The sequence below is a fragment of the Sturnus vulgaris genome, chromosome 4 (genome assembly GCF_052056855.1).
Source record: "Sturnus vulgaris isolate bStuVul1 chromosome 4, bStuVul1.hap1, whole genome shotgun sequence".
Classification (NCBI taxonomy): domain Eukaryota; kingdom Metazoa; phylum Chordata; class Aves; order Passeriformes; family Sturnidae; genus Sturnus; species Sturnus vulgaris.
Genome location: NC_142246.1, coordinates 13261978 through 13282597, shown reverse-complemented (window position 1 = coordinate 13282597; position 20620 = coordinate 13261978). Strand labels below are relative to the sequence as shown.

The window sequence follows — 20620 nt, the reverse complement described above, 5'->3', positions numbered from 1 at the left end:
ATTAGTAGCTCTCCGACAACAAACTGACATTTCAATTAATTCCTTTCTTGAGATGACTTTATTGAGTGCATATTTCAATAGATGTTTTGCCTCAAAATCATTAGAATACAGTCTTATTGAGACACAGTAGTTGTGTTTGTATGTTGTTCAGTGTTTGTATAGTGTTTTGCTGAGTGTATGCTAAGGTCACTTGTCTTGATTTTCATCTGGGAAAAATAAGATTCATGAAAGAAAGTGTAGGTGTAGGTGAACTTTGGTGTCACTGGAAAAGGGCTATATTGCCCTACTTCTGTAGAAATTATGAAAAGGAGAAGAAAATAGAAGGCAGGAAGAAAAAGGTGCTGCAGCATTGAGGTCAATGACTATTTAGATTTATAGACTTAGCTAAGTTAAGCTAAATATCGGACTACATTCTTTTCTAATAAGCACAACAATGAAAGCAAAAAAAAATACATAAAACATAACAAATTTAAAATGTTTGTTAAAAAATAATAAACTGCCAATAGAATCAAGCTTTTCAATATTTTTGAAGTGCCCATATAGATATTTCATTTGCAGGAGGCAACGTCTCCTTAAATCACCAAGAGTAATTGGATAGATCTGGCTGTAGAATGTTTGCTGTTCTGCAGACTAAAACAGGAAATGTAAAATGCCATTCTATAGTTGATAGTCCTATAAAATAAACAAAGCCTTTTTCTGATTGACTTTTGTTGATGAATATCAGAATGGAAGTTAATTTTTCACCTAAATAAACTGGCAGCAAATTATTTAAAATGCATACACCTCCTAGTAAAATGTACTTCATGTCTTCTTTCAAAAAGTATGCAATGCAATGTGTTATACCATTTACAGTACTGTTTGCAAAAATTATGTTCTATTGCGGCTTTGCCTGATTGGCTGTAAAAATCATGAACAGGATTTAAACAACATCTGAATGTCTGTGACAACATTACCTCAGATATCCAGATGATGTACAACAAAAACCTTTACAGCTTTACTTTCAAAATCAGTCACATAAAACTGATTTTTCTGTGCTATATTTTCTGCTAAGTGTAATTTAGAACATCCTTGTATGAATTTTGTCAGGAAAGATTCCAAAACAGAATTAAAAAACCTATAGGTACCTCACCATGATCCTTTAAAATTGTGCGAGTACTTAAGTATGAAATGAGATTGGGATTCTGGAAAGGGAACAATAGAATTTCCCCTAAGGATGCTTATGGAGATATTTTTAGAAACAAACAGCTTTTCTTCAGATCTTGTATATTATACCCCTTAAACCACATAATTCTAACATTTATCATTACTGCAATTTGCCCCTGACTCCCAGTGCCTTTCAAATCACTGATACTTGAGGGAATGGAACTGAAGTTTAAGGCCTCAGATGAGCTACTTGCTAGAGGTATAACAGACTCCACTCAAATGCTAAAACTTGCATTTAATGACTTATCTATTCAGATTCTCTCAAATATTATGCAGTTTTTATATAATCCCTACATTTTCAAGGACATTGAGTTTGTTTTGAAGAAAAAAGAAATCAGGCTAGCACGTTTTAAGCAAAACCAATATTGTCTTAGTAGAATTAGTATAATGGAATCCTAGAATCACAGAAAATATTGAGTTGGAAGGAATCCATCAAGATCATTGAGCCCAACTCCTGGACCTGCACAGGACATCCCAAAAATCACACCATGGGCCTGAGAACATTGTCCAAATGCTTCTGGAACACTGCCAGGCTTGGTGCTGTGACCACTTTCCTGAGGAGCCTGTTTCAGTGCCCACCCACCCTCTTGTGAAAAACTTTTTCCTGATAACCAACCCTAAAGGTCTCCTGATACAGCTTCAGGCCATTTCCTCGAGTTCTCTCACTGTCCATCAGAGTGAAAGGATCAGTACCTGCCCCTCCTCTTCCCCTCACGAGGAAGTTTTAACCTCCCTGAGGTCTCCCCTCAGTCTCCTCCAGGCTGAACAGAACAAGTGACTTCAGCAGCTCCTCATGAAGATTTCCCTCCAAACCCTTCTGCTCTGATTGTCGTTTTCTGAATGTAGCAACCTGGTTCAACATTTATTGCCCTTTCAAATAATCTTCAACTAAGAACTAAGGGAATTTAAAAATGTCCACAAGATAACACCTAAAGGGATTTGCACCTGCTAGAAGCTGATCAGCAATATATATAATGCAAATCTATTTACACAATATAAAAGGAATTAAAAGTTAATCCTTTATGCATCTGTGAATATAAAGCAACAAAGGATAAAGAAGAATGGTTTTGTAAGAAACATTTTTACTTAATAGAAAATAGATTTAAAAAATAAAATTAACAGAGACTAGATAACAACGTTTAAATTATGTAACATTTTCATTTTCTATATTACCAACACAGATAACTTCCGTACAAGGTCACTCTGGACAAAACAGATATAATCTTAATGGTCTATGATGATCTTGACTGTCCTCAGTCTGCCTTCATTGAGGAGAAGAATCAGATTTTTATAATTCTTTTAATGTAATGTTGGAGAAACAATTATGAACATCACTGTCACAGCTACAGATACATGAAAATCTCTTTCCCTTGGATCTTCAAGAATGTAAATCAGAGATGCTAGACCTTTATTCCATCTCTCTTTACTGGGATTTGCAGCTTAACCTCTCCCAGGAGTCATCTGAGTAACAATAAAACACTGGACACAAACATATGTACTGAGTCACAGCTATATGATTGCACCTGGGAAACAAGAAGTAAAACATGAATTCTGGAAAAGTAGGAACATACACAGAACTGTGTGAAACTTTTATTTTCTCATGAGCTGAACTAACCTCATTTCAGGAAGTAAAGCAAAACAAAGCAAAAACCTCAACACCCCATCAGCTCACCACACTCAATATTTTCCCATGTCTCTTGCAAGCTGACTGTCAGCCTTCCATTGATTCATCCCTCATAGCCTTTCCTAATCTATTAATGCCCCCTCCCCTTTCCTAAAGTCTTTGAAGTTTCAGATCTCTGCTGCACCCAGGCATAGCCCTAGGAAGAGTACCCCAGCCTCCACAGAGCCAGTTTGTATCCCAACAGCCCAGAAGCCATTCATATCTAAAATTCTTTGAAGTTATATACCTTAGGCTGCCTTATCTGTGTCATTGTTCTACCTTCTGGGGCACTTCTTTAACAACCTTGTTGCCATTTCCCAGGATTTAACTCTTTGTGTTCAGATTGGCAACTAAACAAAACTGAACCCTGAAAGAATCAGAAATAATCAATACTAAATTCATAACAAATTCTGAAAGTATATATTCCAAGCTTTATAGCTTGAATAGAAGAAAATTAATTCTGTCAATGCCAATTTGTTTTTTAAATTCTAAATTGTTACGTAAGTTGCAATGAAATTAAAAAGAGCTAATTAATTTTAAGTACTAGATGCTTCATGACTCAGCTTTACTGACACTTTTAGCCCTTACAATATTTTTTGGAAGTTGTGAAAAACCAGGCCTCCTTAGAATGAAAAGTGCTTCACTGCATGGAGCTCACACCAGAATTTTGTCCCATACCTTCCCTATCTTGTGCCCAATGAGACTTGTCCCGCAGAAGGGCTGCCCTGCACTGCTAATAGAAAGTTGCTCTGAGTAGCCATCAGAAAACTCTGCACTACAGAGTGCTCACTTCTATTGCTCTGGGCATGGTCCTTGCAGCTCTCCTGGAAGCAGGGTCCAGGACCTCCTCCCAAGGACAAGAGCACTCCCCTCACACAGCTGAGGAGGACTTGTTTTCTTTCAGAAAAAAAGCTGTGCCACGGCAGGATTCCTATGAATACAAAGGGGTAGCATTCTTCTCATACAACCTCAAATGGCTGTGTCTGTTCCTTTCCCATTCCTGGAAAGAAGGAAACATTTGGAGGGTTGGCTGATCTGACATTCTGTAGACAGCTATTATTCTATTGATCACATCCTGAAGGTGCTGCTTAAGTAGTTGATGTAGTTTCCACCTCAAAAGCAGACACCCCTCACCTCCTCCCAGTAATAACCTGAATACTTCATGAGGACCCTCTCTAGACTGAGCAGGTTCAGCACCGTGCATTGCTTCTCCAGATGGAGAACCCTCATTAGAAGCTTTAAAAGCCTGATTAACTATAAAAGTCTGTACATCATTTAGGATATTTTTTTCTAGTATGTCTCTTCAGACCAGTATGCCTGGTATGTCTCTTCAGTGTTCTAGATTAATTCACACAAAAGAGTCATATAAAAATAGTGAGACTTGATGTGAATCAATCATATTATTAAACAGAAAAATTTCCACCTCTTTGTTTATTAGTATTTTTATTATAGGATTGCAATATGAGGTAAAAGGTACCTGTAATAACCTTGGTAAAACCGGAATTTGGAACATACTTTCAGCAAACTTAATAAAGAGCAAGCATCAGGGAAATTTGGATTATGAAGTAAATTTTGGCAGGAAAATATTCAGAAGTTTTCTGCATGATTTCAATACAGCAAAATATGCTAATAAGACTCTAAGATTAAGTTGCTATTTAGCCTAACCAAATTTGGGGATAAAGATATTCACAAAGTGACTGAAAAAAACCTCAGTATACATTAAGTCAAATTTCTGATCTCTGGAGGAAAAAAAACCAAAAAACAAAAAACCAAACAAGCCAAAAAACAGCCAGGAATTGCCTAAGAAGTTATTTGGCATAATTGGTTCCAATTTCATTTTGATCCAAAATGCATAAAACTACACAGAATTTGTTTATATTGGCCACACTTCACAAATAAATGAGGCTGGTGAAAACCTTATGCCTGCCAAGAAAGAACCCCCCTTTGATTACTGGCATTTCAATACAATTACATAATTCAGGTTTAAAAATTAGACTGACTGATAAAAAGCACATTCTTCATAAATATTTAACCTTCTTCAGTATGACAGTAATTATAGTGTGGAGCTCAGTAGCTGCATATTCCATTTAAAAGATCTGTCATGCCTTCCATTCGAAATGCTTCTTTTCAAAGGTTTGCAATGCCAAGATAAAAAGAAAACTCCCCAAGGTGGAAACTTGGAATAAAATCTCATCTTCTTAAAATTATTATTAATGGTAGATTCGAAGGATGAGAGACTGTTTGAAATATAGTGAGATTTTACAACCACTGCTTTCTTTTCCTGGGCTAAATATTTGATAACATTGGGTAGTCATTCAAATTTTACACTCTAAAAATATCTGGAAAAAACTTGCAAAATAATTCCAAAATGAAATCACTAATTTTCATGTTTTTGGATTGTAACATCCTTTGATCCTACTGATACCATTTCCTCATTTTAAAAATACTTGAAATAAAGTATAAAGTATTCAAAACAATTGTTTTATAGTAAATGAAATGTTTCTTTTCCAGGGACTCTAGATTACCAAAGAAAATTGTTACTCAGCTTTGGAAAGGTATAAAAACATTTGGATGAATAAAACCATATATTTCCTGTTATGGAAAGCTAGGGAATATCTTTGAAGAGAGTTTCGATAATGCTTAACTCAAAACTGTGAGTTTTTTAACTTGGGGAAGCTAATTCAGCCATCTGAAGTCTGACAGTCTGGGTGTGGGGTAAAGAGGGAAGAGAGAAGTGCTGAACCTCAGCTATATTCTTTAGCTAAGTAAAGATAGCAGGTCTTGTCAGGAGAGGCTGATATTTGTGGCTGTGCTGCACCCAGACATTTGACCCAGGTTTTCACAGGAGTGGGATGTGCAATTCTCCTGCCAGGACAGTCTTGGTTTGTTACTGAGCAGTTGCAGTCAGAGCACCTTAGGAGCAACCGAGACTTCCCTCTTTCCTGCAGGGACAGAGCAGGAGCATCTTCCAGGAGCTATTTTCCCATTCTCTGCCCACACGGTGTGGATAAGAAACTAGGCTAGTTTGTGTGTAGGTGGTTACGGGGAGGAGCTAAATAAAGACACATATGTTTATTTGGCACTTCATTTCTACTGGAAGTCAGTGAATTTGGAGCCCAGCTCCTCCTTATGCAGCTTTGAAAAGCTTCTTGTCTGTCCTTGGAGTTGAATTCTTATTAAAGAGAAAACTTCTCTCTGGCTTTATGACTGTACAGGGGAAGAGTAACTGGATTAGCCAAAAAATGAAGTCAAAATTTGAGTTTCACTTGAGATTCTCTTAAGCACAGAAAGTTTTAATGAGACATCTGTGCTTCACTTCATCCGTATTCTAGGTGTTTTTAAAAATATAAAGAACCTTTCTCTTTCTTTTTTATTCATAATAGCTTTAACCATAGTTACCTGGATACTATCAGAGACTACTATTACTATTCATTTACATTGCTTTGCATCTATGACAGTTAATGTCACTGCATTTTTGTCACTGTAGCATTTAGTTAGCATGAAAATTTTCTGTAACAACTGACAGCCACCCTAAATATTTCTGGTTCAAATATGATATCATACAAATCATATACAAACTCTCTTATTTCCCTATTAATAGATTTTCCAAATTTTTAAAACTTACGCTACATAGCACTTGGATCTCAGTTCCGTCTTCTATTGTCGCAGCCAAGTAGATACTCTACCTTTTATTTACTACCTTTTAAACAGTTGCTGACCTATAAGGGGACTTTTCTTTATTTCCTGAGACAGCTTAATTTCTCCAGCAATATTGGTTTGATAATCCCTACTGATATGCTGTTGACTTCAGAAGACCCCTAGTAGATGTGTGAATTAGGAGTTCCCCCTACAGAGCAACTCTTCCCTCCTCAGATAACTTCTCACCATTTCTCCATTAACTCTAGTGCACAGGATACTCATCACTCACTATAAAGTGTGTTTACCTGGTTTCATAAATTTCATGTTTCTACATTTTCTCTGAGAGAATCCTTAACATATATTTAATATGCAAAAGGATACTGGCATTTAGATGGCTATTAAGCTAAGTAAACAAAAAGGCTGCATGAATCTACACATCTGCCTAGTAGAAAAGTCAGGTTAATTGACCCTTGGTGTCTTCAGGCCCTTTTTGTTTCTTCAGAAAGTTTAGTATCACATTGGCCACCTTTTATTGCTTCTATATGAAACAGTGTATGACACACCACAGTCATTGACCAAATTCACTTCATTAGTACCTATTTCCCTTCATACTACCCTAAATTTATTGAAATTCAAGAGAGAAATAACAGCAAAAACAGAGTGAACAATAAAAAATAGTAAAGAAAGGAGAAAAGAAATCTAGCCACCACTCAGACACAAAAAGACATATGAAATTTTTAAAAAGGAGGGGATTTAAATGGAGTAGAAGTATAACTTTTTCAAAAATAAACTTATTTTATCTACTACTAAAGACTGTTCCATTCTCAACATTGTGCAGCAGATAGAATGTACTTACTAGAAACTCACTGCTCTGCTTGCAAGTCCATCTCCTTTCTAGGATTACAAAATAGGAGGTATTTATCTCTTCTCCTAATGGGGATCCAGGACCATTTCTATGGATGTGCAGCTTTCTTGGATCAAAACCTATGAAAAAATAAAAGCTGGAAAGAGAAGTAATCTTCATTCACTGTTAAAAAGTCAGTTTCCTTCTAAAATGAGAACATAAGTGACAAGGTGATGCTTCAAGCAGGAATCTGGGTTTTACTTGGAAATAAACAAGCATTTCATACATTCATAAATTTGAAAACATGAGGGGAAAACAAGCATGATTTCCTCAGTAAGATGTGCTTATCTGGAGATGAGGCTGTCATTACTGGGACTGGGCTACCTCTCTTTCATGCACTGTGCTGTTTCTCCACTATGATCTATCACATTTTAACCTCCTCATGTAACCATGGCTGTCAAGTACCAAAGACAATTCCCTCGCATTTGCCTCCCAAAGTATGTTTGCTTTCGCCTACATGCTTTCCAAATTCTTTGTACAATTTAAGAAGAGACATTCAAATAAAAAGACTATGGACTAGTATTTTCTTTGAAGAAATCCTAGTTGTTAGGAACAGATCATTTTTTCGGTTTGATTTCTAAGCAGTGATAATTTTTGAAGTTTAGTTCATCTGGGTCAGCTATTATTTAAACATTGTTAAAATGCAATAAATGAAATTTATTTCACTGAAGTTGCTTAAGTTTATGTGATCATAATCATGTAAGTATCAGCATATCCAAGTCCATAATTTAAATTTTCTTGCAGCTTTATAGTCTGAACTCCTTCATAACTCTTGCAGTGAACTGTATCTCTAAGTGTCCATTACAGAAAGGTATTGGAAGACTGTAAGCACTTGTTTGTCTTTGTCCTTATCCTCATTCAGTAGTGAACACATCATCAGGGTGGATATTACACAGCAGCTGAGGCTTAAGCACCGAACAGAACTGAAAAGCTGTGTGTGGCTGTTGGACCTCACTGCTGCCATGCAGTCTGGGTATGCATGGTGGTGTCCCAAGCAGTGCCCAAGCATGGCAAGCACCACATGCTCTAGAGGGTACAGACATGCTGGGAGTAGATCTACACCTTCAAGATGTGTTCATTTTTTCTGTTCAAAAGAATGTGAACTTAAGGAATTTCCATGCCTATGCTGCCCTGTGCCACTTAAGCCTCTTGTCCCTACCTCTGCCCTGAAGTTTACTGTCCCTTCAGGGACCTTCTCCTTCATCCTTACATAGTGTCTGCCACTAAAATTGGTGGCAGACCATTCCTATGAATTAGATGACTAAAATTATCCAAAGTTTTTTATGTCCCCTTGGAAATAATTTTTCTATCATGTTTTTTAAACTCAGAATATTTTCATGAAGCAGGTTTCCCAGATAAGACTGCCTTAACTAAACTCTTACAGAAACCAAACTCTTTACTTCCTTCAGAAAATTGCTTGTATTAACACCATTATTATAATTAGACAGTTATTAATCTTCAAAGAAGACTCAAAGAACTTACAAGAATTTGGCAGACAAAATTGAATTTCAATTAAACCTCAGTTTTAATGGCAGAAAAAATCCACATGTAAATGCTAAACAGAATAAGTAAAAAGTATTACTTCAATAATCACTTATCAGTGAAATTCTTGACCTATATAAAGCAAATAACTGTGTGTGCGTGAAAGTACAGGAAAGATTCAGTTCTTGTCAGCAAATATTTCTTACTCTTTATGACAAAGGTGGACAGCGAGAGGGTAGAAGGGAGGGCATATAAATGAAAATATTTAAAATTACTAGATGCAATTCCAGATGATAGATATTTTCAGAAAATTCACATAGCAAGATAATAACTAGAAATAAAACTCTAATCACAGAACAGCAAAGCAGAGAATGTGATTGCTGGTAAGAGTCTAGAAACAGAATCAAAGAGGAAAATAAAGAAGATGAAAAATTCAAATAGGAGTACAAAAGATTGCACACTAGAAATAGAGGTGTGATGAGGAAAGCTACATGTGAAGGATGGAGACAAAAGATGAGGGAAAGAGACGCCTTCGCCTTTCTAAAATATTTGTTAATTTTTTTTTTTTCAAAAACGGTGGGAGGCTGTAATAGAAATGTAGGTTATACTTTGCGTTGAAAGCCACAGAAAAGGATTCAAGATAAGATCTCTAGTGTTAGCATACAGAGTGTCTCAGCCCAGCTCTATAAAACTTCACAAATGAGATTTCCACTCAGCAAAACCAATGCTTGTGTGGCAAAAGAAAAATGAAAGGTTGAGTCCTCTGTTATCAGGAAATAATTCAGTGCCATTGACATCAAATAGAGATGGAGCAATTAACATCAGTACCGAACCTGGCCTGACCCATTAGCTCCCATACTAACATGGGGTTACACAATTCTCTGCTAATTTGTGACAAGCTTAAAATAACTCTGGCTGTTGCAGCTCAGAAAGTGTAAGATGAAACAAGAGCAGCTGAAGAAAGTTCATTTTTATGAGAAGCAGCTCTTCATTCTCCTTGCAAAAGCAACACCAGTGCTAATAATCTCATTAGAGTTTTCATAAATGAGTATAAATACACTGACGAAGGACCAGTCCTGTCTGGAAATCTGAGGAACACAATCATATACAGGAAGAACAAAATTTTCTTTAAGGTCTTAACACAACAATTAAATAAATTTCTCCAGTCTCATCTAACTCCTGCTGGCTGAACTCCTGGTGACTGGTGCTGTGTGTTCTTGAAACTCCAGGTGTGAGACGTTTAATCTCTCTTTATACCTGAAAGGGGATGGTCTTTCTGTCCAGAAGATTTACTTTGCTTCTGGTTTGGCCAAAAGAGAAGGAACCTGACTTAATGTCTATTCCTGCAAATTACTGGAAGAGTGAGCTGGGCTGAAGCTCTGACCATCCCACTGACAAAACAGCTTTTGGTGATCTTCCCATTCCTGGCAGTTAGGAAGTTAGTCACTGCACTGTTACATCAGTGTAGAAGTGCTCTAGAAGAACAGGGTGTGGACAGAAGCAGGTAGTTTCCTACAGAGGAGAGCACATTTACAGGCAGGTCACCCAGTTTCTCAGCAGTGTGTCAGAAAAGCTAAACATAGCCACAATTCTGGCAACTGCAGAATAACAACTGAAGAAGCCACAAGTGGCAGCTCTTTAGAGCTCCCTGCAAGGGTGTTTGAAACGTTTTGGCCATGGAAATTGAGTGAAGCCAAGATGGCTGTGCTGGCTCCATGTGCCCAGGGATTTGTAAACCACCACTGCTGTGCTGTCCAGAGATTAAGGAGGTTCATCAATATTTAGCTCTTGAGAAATCTATATGTGATTCTTTGTGGTTTTATTTCATCAGGAAGACAAGAGTTCAGTACATTCCTTTCTAAGAGAAATGAGTTTCATTTGTTCAAATGCAGAAAGATTTTTAAAATCTTCTGTCTCCTATTGAAGGTAATTATGCATTGCAATGAGCCTCAGTACCTGGGCACCCAACCATAACATTAACTATCCAGAGAATCTGTGAAGCTTCAATGTCTTTGCTAGTTTGGGCCTGAAAATTACTTCAGAAAATTAACTTTTTGTTGGAGAAAGGTCTGTAGAAAACACAGAAAGTGCAAGCAGACAAATTATTAATCTGCAGAATTAAATACATATATTCAACTTTGCTATTTCAACAGGAACTTTTGTGCAACAAAAAGCTTTAGTACTGGATCAAGGTGTTGGGACTGCACATGAGGCAGAACATCAACCTCTCTCATTAACATCTGTGTGTCCTGCAGTCTATAGTTAGCTAGGAACAGCAAGCCCTAGGAAAAAAATCTAGACAAAAAAGAAGAAAAACCCCAAACCTCTGAATACAATAAAATTATGAAATTGAACAAGACTTTTTTAGAACTGCTTAGACCATTAAAGCCACAGGGCCTACACAGAACAGAAAATATTTCATTCCAAATATATGATCTGCTTATTCTTCCTGTCCTACGTGGAAGGTCTGTCTCCTTCCAGCTCTCTGGGAACTGGAATTTCAAGAAGTGCTATTTGTTTTTACCCCCACATGAAGAACTTCCACTTCATAAAAATAATTAAATATTTATTATATATTAGACTAAATAAATCAGCATGAAGGTCACATACCTGAGAGTATGGAAGAGAACATACATGACTTTTTAATACATCATTTTATCTTTGAGAATAAAGATATTTCTGGGGAGTGGGGAGGGGGAAGGAAAGAAGTTGCTGGAGACTGTACACTTCCTTCAAGAACTGGAGTTCTTTGAAGTAAATTGTCATTTTCCTAGAGAAAAACTTGTTGCAGATGTTCAAGTCATTCCACTACTAAGAACTCCATCTCACATCATTCCAGCTGTCAGACAGCTCAGGAATTTGCACTGCTGTAATGTCACTTCCGTATTTCTTTGGTAACCCACCAAAAAAACAGAGGTGTCTTTAACTATTGTTTTACCTGTACCCTTAACTGTGCCAGGTGTCCTTGCTGTGCTTCTCATGGTTCCAGTGGGAGCTGCCTGCACACACAGGCTGTGCTACACAGAAACCCACAATAAGGCTGACAGAGAGTGCTCATAAATTTTTTAAGAGCTCTATGTTGGAGCTTCCTAAGGTACAATATTTCAAATACTTTCACTGAACAGGAAATCTCATATTTCTTATTTTCTGCTCAAGTTAGGAAGAACATTAAAAAAGGGAAAGGTCCTGGGGAGTAGACATACAATCTCCTTCACTGATTTTCTTTTAAACATCATTTTCAATTCTGAAACAGATACAAGTAGCCAGCCCAACAAACACATACTCAAGCTGTGCCATTACCTAAATTGGCCAAAAAATTGATCTTCTGATGTTTTCCATTATATAAAAATAAATACATAGTTAGAAGGTGCTTACTCCTCACAGCTTACTTTCTGTCATAGAATTTCCCTGGAGACCTAGTTGGTGCAAATATAAAATGACAGTTCCTAGAGTGTGTTTGGCGAATGCATCAGTGACATTTTAAAAGATATTTTACCTCATTTGTTGTCTTCTGTCAACAATTTAAAAAAAGAAAAAAGGCATGCTGCAGAGCATAGGCTTTTGGAATCCAGAAACTCTGTCTAAGGAGAAATTACCAAATAAACTACACGACAGTAACAGACACTGAACACAGCAAAAGTACCAACAACTAGGCAAGCTGAGAGAACCCAAAACCAAACAAGATGAGAAATCACCACAGTATGAAGATGAAATGAGATTTAATATCCAGGTGGAAGAGCATACATGGATTGCCTCTTATAATGATGCTGCATGGAGGGTTTGGATTTGGTCGGAAGTTTGAGGCCATAAACCCATTTTTATTTACATTTTAACAATTCTAAGTATTAAAACAATGACAGTTTTGATGAAATTATGAAGAGTTTATAAATAATTGCTCAGGAGCTATGAAGTCACAAGATGTCCTTGGCCATAAAAGGAAGACAGTCTTCAGGACTGATAGGAGTTTTCTAAAACAGAGGAATAAAAAAGTTCGTTTACACAAGTGACAGTTCCTGGTTAGTTAGGTAAAAGCCCTCAGAAGTCTTCTAGATCCAATGCTCTGCATGCTGCCATATTTTCTGTGTTTAATTTCACTATGATCTCTGTGCATTGTGTAAACACAACATGCACATAGTACTGATAAACGGGGCCATTATATTCAGCAGCATCACTGGATTCCCTTATAACAGCAGCATTTGAATTAGAAGGCCTCTGCATCAACCACAGCATTCTCATTGTGAAACGATTCTAAATTCAATGTGCAGATATTCAGTGCCTTTGTAACTTACCCTCAATTTCATCAATATATTTCCTGCTCATCTCTTTTGAGTAGTTACATCTGCCTGGCAAATAATCTCACTGGGAAAAAAATGCATGAGCAAAGAAGAAACTGGGCATATGTAAAACATTTACCATCCTTAGGACGAAAAATACTGATGGAATTCCTCTGTATCCAAAGATGTCCCTTTAAAAAAGAGAAAATGGAGAAGTGGTGTTTGCAACTTCTCCTTCCCACAATTTCAGAGGAAAATTCCACATACTTTGCTGTTGGGTCACAGTGCATCATATGGGCTGTCTAAACATCTGCTGTAATCTGGTGTGGTGCTTCAGGTAACTGTTGATTTTTGTTGACTCCTGTTGATCCTCAACTAGGGGTCAGTAACCACAACAAAATAAATATCACAGTAATAACAACAGTAAGGCAGGTCTTGCTTACAGGTTCAATACCATGGTGCAATCTCAGCTCACTCCTGACTGATGATGAAAAGTCCCTTCTGTTCCTACCATTTCCACAGCATTGAATGAAACTACCCTTTGCACACACAAGGGATCTGACATAACATTTGTAATGAGATATTAACTGTAGTATAATGGAAAAAGAACTTCAGAACTTTACAAAACTGCCCATGATTTTTAATGATTGCGTATCAAAGAATGTCAGGGTAGGGAGTGCAAATGAGACTACAATAACTGAACCAAAGACAGAAGAATAAAGAAATAAAGATAAAAAGAGGCAACAACACTGATAGAGTTGATAGGACATTAGTAGAAAAATAGCACTTGCAATTTGTCAAGTGATTAAGCTCAGATACTATTCATTAGGGTGACTCCAAATAACATTTGACATTGGCAACAAGTTAAAGTGTATTTTCCATGAACATTTAGTATCAAGAATAAAGATATATCCTTTAGAGTTCAGTAAATAAAACCCAAACTTCAGCACCTGTGTAGCTGAACATGGATTGTCCTTTTAGTGTCAATGAAAATGTTTAAAGTTTCAAAGTTTAGCATATACATAGTGAGCTTTTGACAAGCGTGTTCAAGTTTTATACTAAAATATTGATATCAGAAAAGAAATCATGTTTTATATACAGTTCATCCAGTTCATCCAATTATATTTTAGTGTGTAATCAAAACACTGCATCCAGTTATAAGTATTACAGCATAATACTACTGGAAATTAGATACTGTCTTCCTAGTACCTACCCTTTTTCTCTAATGTTACTTGCACTTCTATAATGCTCCTCTAGGTCCTAAAGTCAATAGTTAGAGGCTTCTGAAGAAATGGGGCCATATGAGGTCCTTACTCAAAGGAGTTTGCACGAAATTTTATTTCTTTTTCCCAATTAATAGAAAAGGGTGGTGTTTGTCACCAAGTACATCTACACACTTCTAAAATGAGCTAAAATCAGATCAGGCTGAGACGAGCCCAGACAAGTTCTAAGATCCCACATTCCTAGACTTTTTACTAGTAATGAAAAGAATTATTTTTACTGGGCTGCATCTGTGATTAAGACAAGTAGATGCTTGCATACAGCACAAAAGAAGGGTAGGTACACAGACACTGCCTTACTACAGTGGACAACCTATTGACTATCACTGGGAATACATGAACCCTAAATGTAACAGAATTAAGTGATACACACAAACCTACTATCAGAGCTGTTTTGAAAATCTGTAACCACATCAGAGTGCCAAAGCATATGTATAGCACATTTCTTTTACTTCTGACATGTGGCCAATGTGTAGAATAACAGAACTGTCTGTTACTTCAGTGTTGTATACATTCTTAAAGTCATGTTTCTAAGTATTAAATATGTAGAATAAGATAATTTCTCCTGAAGTCAGATGGCTTTGCTAGTGGAAACTCATGTCCCTCTTAATTATTTAGAACTTTTGAAGAATTTTCAGTTGAAAGTACAAAAAGGAATGGAAAAAAATCTACTTAAATATTTTAAAAGCCTAGGAGAAGATACTCAGAAAATTACACTGATTGAATCGTTTTTCCCATGGGACTTTAATGACAAATTATGTACAGAAAGGGTTAGTGGTTAGCACAGTAGGTTTTAACAGTTTGGAAAAGATTTAATGCTGCAGTTTATTTTAAAATAGTGTAAAAAAAGGAATAAATAACAAAGCTTGCAGAAGACAAAAATTTGCAGTAATTGAATTTAGACAAGTTAAAACTGAAGAAAATTTAAATGCAGAAAAAGACAATAGGGATTCAGAATCAAATTATCTCAAAATTCGATGGCATTTACATAAACTTTGATTCTATAAAAACTTTATCTTAGCTACCTTCCCAGATTTAGGATTAAAGTCTGACCAGAACAATATCTTATATAATTTATTTTTCCACCTCTTGATGAAATATGTAGTCAAGTAGAGAAAATATACTTGATGAAATGGATTTCTGGTTCAATTTTATGACTACATTCCAGTATATACACTGCTAATATAAGAAATAAAGAAATATTTGAGGAAAAAATGCCGTTTCTTACTCAAATAAATTTAATAAAATTTTGGGGCTTATTGTGTGTGTATGATTAGGTTTTGGTAGCAGGAGAGCTACAGGAGGGACTTTGTGAGGAGGTGGCAGAAGTTTCCCCTGTGTCTGACAGAGCCAATGGCAGCTGGCTCTAGCATGGACCCACCAGTGGCCAAGGCTGAGCCCATCAGCCTTGCTGGGATGTTGGTAGCTCCTCTGGGATAGCAGGGTTCTGAAGGGAGAAAAGCTGCACAACTGAACCTGTGGAGAGGAGTGAGAAGGTGTGAGAGGAACAGCCCTGCCAACATCCTGGCCTGGGATGAGGAAGGGGCAGGAGGTGCTGGAGCAGAGGTGATGCAGCCCATGATGAAGAACATGGTGACTGCCATGGACACCAGGATGGAGCAGGTGGGTGCCTGAAGGAGGCTGTGACCCCATGGGAAGCCTGTGCTGGAGGAAGCTCTCCATGACCTGTGGCCACATGGAAAGAGGAGCCCGTGCTGGAGCAGGTTCTGTGGCTGGACTTGTGACCATGTGGGGCATCCCCCTGGAGCAGCCTGTTCCTGAAAGACTGCACCCCATGGGAGTGACCCACACTGCAGCAGTTCCTCAAGAACTATGGAAAGGACTCATGTTGGAGAAGTCCATGGTGGACTGTCTCCTGTGGAAAGGATCCCACGGGGGAGAAGGGGGAAGAGTGTGAGAAGACTGCCCCTGTGGAGGAAGAAACAGCACAGACAGCATATGATGAGGTGACCACGGCCCCTGCTCCCCATCCACCTGCACCACTGAGGTGATGAGGCAGAGAGAGAATTCAGGATCACAGCTGAGCCCAGGCAGTAATTAGAATTATTCCATTCTGATTTTATTAGCAAAAATTTTAATCATTTTTTTCCCCAAGTCAAGCCTGTTTTGCCCATGACAGTACCCGGTGAGCCAAAACTCCCAAAACAAACTTATCTTGACCTCAAAAGAGGTTTTTTATTGCATTTTCTCTCCTCTGCCCAGCTGATGAAGGCAGTGATAGAGGGGCTTTGGTGAGCAACTGGAAACCAGCCAAGAACAACCTAACATGTTGTTATTGGGAAAATGAATGGGAAGTTGCCAAACAAGAACATGGGAAATTATAGGGTTGTGCTCTCTTGCACAAATTATAAATAATAAGCAAAAAGAGGGCAAGAATATAGTCAGAGAGATATTAAAGAGAGATATTTGATATTTACTCAAACTAGAGTTGCCATGCGAATCAGGCCTCTGTGATAAAAAAGCTTGTGAGTTATGCTAAATGTTACTTGTACTGGAAGTTAAGCAATAAATTCTAAGGTCAGTAAAATACTGAATTTAAATATATTAAGTACAGTTCACCATTCTATAACCTGAATTTATTGCTTGTTGCCAAATTTCTTGAGTTATGTCAAGACCAACTCTCAACTTCAGGCTTGACTTAAAAATTGACATTTTCATGTCGTAAGTGCTTGAGCAGTTCTGTAAATTCTAGGGCTAAAAATATTTGTGTGGTGTTGTAGCATCTCAGGTTTCCTGTTTCAGTTTGCATCTCGGGATTGAACTTGTTAGTGCTGTGGTAGGGAATAGAATCCCATGTTGGACTGACTGACCCAGAGATTCTGATTCAGTTATTCTTGAGTAGCTGACATGAGCAAACAGATGACATTTTATCTTGAGATTACCAATACGTGAATTGTGAAACACAACCTCTCAGTTACTTCAAATTTCATCTGTTGTTTTTAAAACACAGCATCTACTTCCCATTCATCTCAAAACGTCTGCAAATAGCAAGGTAACATAAAATCCTCATACAGTAGCCACCCTGCAGTCTAGAACTTATCAATGATTATTGTGTAGGGGGTTTTTTGTCATGGAGTTGGTTTTGTTGGGTTTTTTTAATGCTGAAATAAACCTGCAATTCATGTGAGTTTGGCTCATTAAACTTCAGTTCTGTAACAAACAACATGAACATGAAAATGGAACAAAAATTTGCCCTTGCAGAGAAGACGCTCAGTTGTGTACCAGATTGTGTTATCAAGTGTGGACAACAGGTCCTGGGAATTGACAATTCTCGTTTAGCTGACACTTGTGAGACTGCATCTATAGTACTGCAATTGAGTTTTGGGTTACTTGAGATAAGAAAGATGTTGTCATGCTGCAACTAGTAGAGGAGATAAGACACTAAAATAGACAGGGAGTTGGAACACAGGATTTATGAGAAGCTGAAAAAGCTGTGTTAGTCAGCATTAGAGAGAGAAAGCTTAGGGGACATCTCCTTCCTATGCACAACTACTGCCTAATACAAGGATTTAGAGAAGATGGAGATGCAATCCCTTTGCAAAGGTGTACAAAGAGTCAAGACACTTTCTTGCCTCAGTGAGAATCTTGTATTCTCAGACTGTGGTAAGAGGCCAAAAAGTAGATCTCTAAAATTCTGAACTGTTTTTAATAAAAAAAAATAAAATAAAAAAAAATAGGAGCTAGCTTATTTTTATTAGCATTGTTACTGCACTCTTCTAGAATTCTCTTTTTCATGCTGAGAGATGCACATCATGCTTTATACAAAAAAATACTTATGTGGAGATGAGAGATTTTAAGTTACAAGTAATTAATGATTGTTGATATTAATCATAAACAAAGACATAAGATCCAAAGGTGGAGAAGTTGCAAAGCCTCACTTTGAAACAATATGACTGTCCTAGGAGGGAAGCTACACAAATTGAGATCTGGAAAATCAGATGCCAAATAACATTCTTCAGTCTAATGTTAATAACCAATTCGTATGGCTGGGATCTTGGGGAGGATGAAATTCTCCTGCTTTAAAAGTACCTTCTTACTGAGTGAGCATTTTACTATGTTGTGCTTGTGATCAAAAGTAAATAAATAAATAAATAAATAAATAAATAAAATAATTCTTTAAAATGCATGCAAAGATTCAATAAAAATACTAAGCCTCATGGATAGCTTGCTTTCTCACATGGGTCCAGAGTATTTTAAGTACTGTATAAGATAAACAGTATTATTTCCCTCCTTGAAACAGAAGAAACTGAGCCAACAATGCTAAATGACTGGACAAGACACCAATTTCTCTTGGACTTAGACCTGGATTCTCTGAATATCAGTCCACTGACCGAGCCACTAATGAACACTTATTCCTGGCAGTATGTTCTGAGCATGCCAGCATAACTTCATAGATTTTGTATGTAAAGTAATGAGCCTTATGGTTTTTTTTTTTTTTTACTGGGGGCAAAAAACTCCAACAAGTGTGGTCAGTTTGTATTCTGAGGTGTTGGCAAATTGGCTGATCACTACTCTATTTAATGTCTGCTAGCATTTATATAATCCTTTTCTATCTATATAAGCAGTCACTGCATTTCAGTTTGTCCTGTCAGCTTCCTTCAGTCCTGCTACATATCTTGGCAAGAGTTGCTGTATCCTAAAGGAATCAGTGATTACTTGTTCAAATGGAGCTGCTGCTATATTGGAGAGAGTCTTCATAACAATGGGTTACTTTTCCTGTAGATAGACTTCTTTGTTCCCCTTTATAATTAATTTGAAACTAGAACATTTCACAAAACTGTAAATGCAGAGTGTCTCAGTTTCAATGGGAAGGCATCTGCAGTAAGTGTACTCCATATGGAATTAGTTTCTCTATTCAGAATGTGAATGCAGTACGTGATGTCATTCAAGTAGGATTCAGATTCAGAATCATCTGCAAAAAGAAAATACATTGTATTAGCATTCAGTTTTGAAATCTTTTTATGAAAAATGCAATATCTTGTTACCACAGTTAAGATAATTAGATGCAGTTCAAAAGAACACTATCATAGGCAAGAAATTTTGTGATTCAGCTCACTAGTGTTTTATGTTTCACCATTGACTGATGACATCAGCACTGACTGAAGTTACTGGAACAGTAATGTGCAAAACAGAGGAGACTGACAGGTGTTACATTTGACTTCTGTTTGTAGAATTGTGCTTTAGGTCCAGATCTATTAAAATGTAAACTGGCTGGGATCACAATAATATCAGATTATGATTAATTTGGTGCATTTTTGCGAGAATTAAATATCTGAGACAGATCTTCACATTTCTTTTCTACAGGGAAAGACAGATGAGATACAGAAGACATAAAACTAGCATCTACCTACTATAGATAGCATTATTATTAGCAACAATAATGAAGCAACATATAGTAGATTAAATAGCATCCCCTGTATGCACCCTAAAAGGATTAAATTCACCTTGCTGCAGAGGATAAGAACAAAGTTAATATACTGTATAATCCCCACATAAGTCCAGAAACCTGTGTTATTTCAGTTGTTTTTCAGACAAGAAGGCAAAAGCAAGGATACTGCTTTTGGAAAAAAATCATTTATCTCTTTGAATTGATTTAGCATGCTTAGAGTCAGAGTAAGCACACAGCACTCACCCTGACAATTGCTTTGCAATGCATAACAGACCCAGATGAGACACTGAAGACCCCTTAAAGGGTCAACTTCTTCCACTGACAGTGTTTGTTAAGTCCAAATAAAGAAACAGCATTTAGCCAGCTATGTAAGTGCTTTGCACAGTAATGTGCATGCTCAAGATCTTGACTGTTTAAAATCACTCATGAGTAAGCTTTTGCCATCAATACTGTATAATTTTGCCAGTTAGTTATGCTTTACTCTGTGGTGATACATTGATCTTTTTCAGTACTGGCTGAGAGAAATCCAAACAAATTCTTTCATTTTCTTTTTCCTTTTATTATTATTTTTTTAATATGGTGAGAAAAGATGTGATAAAATTTTTAACTGGTATCTTTATTTCAGACTATATATTGATTGAAATGACCCAAGATAATTGCAAAATTAGTGTTGATAGAGGTGCCATCTTTGACATAAAAAACAGAAATGGAGACCAAAACGCATTAGTTGCTAAATTTTCATAAATATATGTGTAAGAGAGGTAA

At 37.0% G+C, this 20620-nt stretch overlaps 1 long non-coding RNA gene across 4 annotated transcripts in view; it reads right to left on the bottom strand.

Annotated features, from left to right (window-relative positions):
- Positions 1-2263: 2263 nt before the first annotated feature.
- The window catches only part of LOC148223883 (uncharacterized), a 182418-nt gene continuing 164061 nt past the window's right edge, over positions 2264-20620 (bottom strand). For all 4 annotated transcript variants that reach the window (XR_015803023.1, XR_015803024.1, XR_015803026.1 and 1 more), the window contains 2 exons: positions 7362-19378; positions 2264-3866 (listed from right to left, as the gene is read on the bottom strand). This is a non-coding gene — a long non-coding RNA (uncharacterized LOC148223883). The remainder of the gene's footprint in view (positions 3867-7361; positions 19379-20620) is intronic.